The sequence below is a fragment of the Gavia stellata genome, chromosome 3, assembly GCF_030936135.1.
Source record: "Gavia stellata isolate bGavSte3 chromosome 3, bGavSte3.hap2, whole genome shotgun sequence".
NCBI classification, from domain to species: Eukaryota; Metazoa; Chordata; class Aves; order Gaviiformes; family Gaviidae; genus Gavia; species Gavia stellata.
Genome location: NC_082596.1, coordinates 13,177,782 through 13,182,449, shown reverse-complemented (window position 1 = coordinate 13,182,449; position 4,668 = coordinate 13,177,782).

The following is a 4,668-nucleotide window of genomic DNA, read 5'->3' as shown; positions in this document are numbered from 1 at the left end:
TTGAAGAGGCACCACCAGGTGGCATTTGAGGACCAAAGCACCGGTGGCACAGACAGGCTTTGCAACGTTACTTACTCCACCATCAGGACTGGGTGATGGATAATCTCACTTTGGAGTGGGGAGATTTGCTGACTCCAACCATGAGAGGGCAAGAACTCACACAGCTGTCTCCCCTTCACCGACCCAGAGAAATGCTGACATCAAGTTACTTGTGTAGAGCCCTGAGGTAGAGCTAAACTGATCACGTTCATAAGAACATGAGCTGTGCTCCATGTGGGGTCAGTGCAAGGGCAGGGAAACCCTTGGGCTTCTCAAGTGAAATCCCCTGGATTTTAGAAAAACAACTTTTTTTTTTTTTTTTTTTTTTTTTTTTGCCTCAAAACACTGTACACAATCTCTCTGTATTTGAAATCTCTGTCTCATTAAGAAAGTTTGATGTATCTTTTTTTGTTGTTTTTACACCCTCTTGCTCAGGCTTGCCACACAGGTGTGGGATTAATCTGGACAAATGTGGATGTCTCGAGTGTCTAGACTGCCTTCCCAGTTGATGGGGAGAAATGAACAGTTCTGGTACCTGATTCATTTGGATGCATTTCTGATGTCTACTTCATAGGGATTGTCTGGGATGACTAGATGGGATATAGCAGCCTACCTCTAGATGTCTGAATTTAGGTGAGATGAGTCTGTCAATGGCACCTAGATGTGTGGCAACAGATCACACTCAAATAAACCCCATATTGTGACTTTATGGGGTTGTTTTGTCTTTGTCCTCTTATGCTTTCTGATGAAAGTGCTTGCCAGGTGGCTGAGCTGGATCCAGCTGGTGTAAGTGGGGAAATTGTCAGAGGGACTGTGCTGGTTGACACCAACGGAGCACCTGCCCTAAATTTCTCTTTCAATGTTGTTCCATATTTCCTACTTCATTTTCATGTGAAAGTCACCCTGGAAATCTTGTTTCCTGAGGTTTTTTTTTTTTTTTTTCTTTTTTTAAGCTGCACGTTTGCAAATGTCAAAACTGAAGCAAAGTATATTTCTCCTGCTAGCTCTTTACTCTTACTGCCTCCTGAGGAGATGAGGTGGATTTTCTGTGCATTTTATAGAATTTCTGAAGAACACAATCTTTTCTGTGACAAAGGATATCTTAAAATTTTGTGTTTCTGGCTGTGCAGGCTGGAGCCATGCAAAAAGCCTGGAAGAACCATTATCCAACCTGCACATGCAGACTGAGGGCGAGACATGCACCCTGTGTCTGATGGACAGTAACTCTGGGCTTCTATACTCTTAGAAAACAGGAGATAATTGGTTAAATTTAACCTGCAACAACAGACATTTATGTTAAGCGAAATTACTTGGCATTTCCTGCAGTTAATGATCTGTACTAATACAAGGTAACTCAATTGTGTCTGAACCCTGTTCTCATTGGCTGTTTCTCTTCCAAGCTCTAGCTCAGGGCTCTGGCTACCTCTAAAAAGATGGGTTTAGCCAACACTGTCAGAAACGCTGCCCTGGTAGAAGTGGCTGAAAAAGGCACCTCCCTTCCAATGGACTCCACAGATGGAAAACTACCAGGCTGTGGTGCATCCCTGCTAAAGGGAAAGGGGTCAGAATGTCTGCTGCACATTGTGGCTTCCTCCAAGGCAGAGATGTTGTAGGATGGTCTCTCCACCAAGAACGAACAGCTGTATTGCCTCTCTCAGAGTGTCTCACGTTGCTCCAGCTGATGTTCATTCGTACTGGGAATTTGGTGGTGGCAGGGAATTATAGAAGATAAAAAAAGAGACTTGCTCTAATGCATTGCTTGTGACAAAAATAAGTAATCCTTTCTAAAGCCAGAACCAGCTTCCACTTCTCACCTTTTTTCACATGCCTTATCTATACCCCAGATAATCCTGTCTTTTGGGCAATCAGATAGGAACTGCAAGCTGTGACTAATAGCCTAGCCTCTGTAGGACCATTAAATTCTCTGTTCCTTGATTTTACCGTCTTTAAAAATTAGTCTATGCTTGCCCTTGCAAAGCTCTCTGAAATCCTCGGAAGAAGTAATTTCTAGGTATTATCAGATAGATATTTCTGCTGCACTACTGACGAATACATTTAAAATAAACAAAAGGAAATGCCTTCTGAAAAGGGCTTATCACAGTAGAAAGGCAGTAAGAGGCTGGGTGGGATTATTTTGATTAATTTTAGGTATTATGTAGGATCCAGGCTGCGGGTTGTCATTGAGGGAAGTATTCCTCCTGAAAACAATTCACATAATACCAGATAAGCCTTTGCTGTTAAATGCTGTCTGGAAGAGCCTGTATGTCTCTACTGGTCTGCTAGGGGGGGATCCTGCCTGCTAATATGCAGTGGGACCCTCCCTTCTCCACCTCAGCAATGGTGAACATAGTGGGTGACTTTTATTTCAAGTTTGGGGCAATAGTCCTATTCACTAGATTTCAGCAGCTCTGTTAGGGACTGTAGCACAAAGAAAAGCAAATCAATTGGGCTAGGGAAAAAATGTTTTTGAAATTATGGATATGGAAAATGACTTCAGTGATGTATTGCTTTCCTCCTTCAGTAATATGAAAACCCTCAGCAAGTTTGCAGATGGCACCCAGCTGAACTGATTCGCTAGTGGGAAGGGTGCCATCCAGAGGGACCTTGACAGGCTTGAGGAGTGGGTCTGTGCCAACCTTGTGAAATTCAACAAGGCCAAGTGCAAGGTCCTGCACCTGGGTCAAGGCAACCCCCGGTATCAATACAGACTGGGGGATGAATGGATTGAGAGCAGCCCTGTGGAAAAGGACTTGGGGATACTGGTGGATGAAAGACTGGACACAAGCTGACAACATGCGCTTGCAGCCCAGAAAGCCAACCATATCCTGGGCTGCATCAAAAGAAGTGTGGCCAGCAGGTCGAGGGAGATGATGCTCGGCCTCTGCTCTTGCAAGACCCCACCTTGAGTCCCCTGACACCACTGTGTCCAGCTCTGGGGTTCCCAGTATAAGAAAGACATGGACCTGTTAGAGCAGGTCCAGAGGAGGGCCACAAGAGCACCGCTCCTATGAGGACAGGCTGAGCGAGTTGGGGTTGTTCAGCCTGGAGAAGAGAAGGCTCCAGGGAGACCTTATTGCGGCCTTTCAGTATGTGAAGTGGTCTTATAAGAAAGACGTTTTACCAGGGCCTATAGTGACAGGACAAGGGGCAACGGTTTCAAACCGAAAGAGGGTAGGTTTAGATTGGACATAAGGAAGAAATTCGTTACGATGAGGGTGGTGAGGCACTGGAACAGGTTGCCCAGAGAAGCTGTGGGTGCCCCATCACTGGAAGTGTTCAAGGTCAGGTTGGATGTGGCTTTGAGCAACCTGATCCAGTGCAAGATGGCCCTGTCCATGGCAGGGGGGTTGGACTAGGTGATCTTTGAAGGTCCCTTCCAACCCAAACCATTTTATGATTCTATGAATAGAAGATTCATTATTTGTCTGTATGTTTATACAAAAGGGGGCATATTAGTCATTCCTCCAACAATTTTTCTTCATATAATATTCTGTACCTTATTTCTTGTTTGTTTGCTTTTCTTCTTTATTAAATAGTCCCAGTAAAATATGAATGACATTTGAGGCACAAGGGTTGCAGACCTGATCCTTTGCAAGGAGGTTCATTCCAAATTTTTGTTTGGAGATAGGCGCCTTGCCAGACTACACAGACAGCTATTTTTAACAAACCATTTCCATCTCTGATACTAACAGTGCTTGTGGCAATTTCTGGAGCTCGGCTGCTTCCAAATACCTTGAGAAATATGCAGTAACCGAAAGTGCTTGGTTCAACCAAATGTGCTTCTTGTTGACAAAGTGTGAATCATACCTCAGAACAGCAAACGCCTTTGAGTTGCGCCCTGTGAAGGCAGGATGCTCTCGGGGACATTGATGGGAAGCAAATATTGAGACATAAAGATGTTTATTTTAGGCATTAGTAGTACTCTAGTAATTTTATACAGCCTTTGTTTGAACAGCTTCCCTCCAACACCAGTAAAGTAAAGAAGCAATATTGATGAATTATCTTATATTGATGGCTATGATAAAAGTGGAGGGAGGAGATATGTCTGGGAAACTTTCAGACCCTCTCATCTGCAAGATACAGCTGGCTTTGAATGAAAGGGTGATATGGTGGAAAGTCTGGGCTGGTTGCACACTTTCTTTTTGCAAGTTTGGATTTTCTGGTAGCAAATGGAAACTGAATTGCTGCAGCACCAGTGGAGACTGATTTCCAGTCCAGTTTAAAGGCATTTGGCAGCATCAGCATGATGCTGGCCATTGCTACCTCCCTGATCAGCATGTCCAGCGGGTCACCTGGAGCTGAGTGGCAGCAGCCCTGTGTCCTGCTTGTCGCCCTTGGAAGGTCCCTGGGATTTGGCTCGGGCAATAACCTAATGCTCTACAAATAATTGTTCAAGGTGATAGATATTATTTTTTTCTCTTTCTCATGACTAGTTCAGGACTGGAGAAGGAAGGAGTTTATTTGGCCTAGCAGGGTACAGGCTATCCAGAGTGAAAATCAAATCACCCTGCAATGATTGCTGTCTGAACCTGAACATGCTCAGTTTAAACTTGATATCTATAGAAAGGCTGAAGGCAGCATCTGCTCTTCTGGCTTTCAAAAGGTATAAGACTGTTATGAAGATAATCC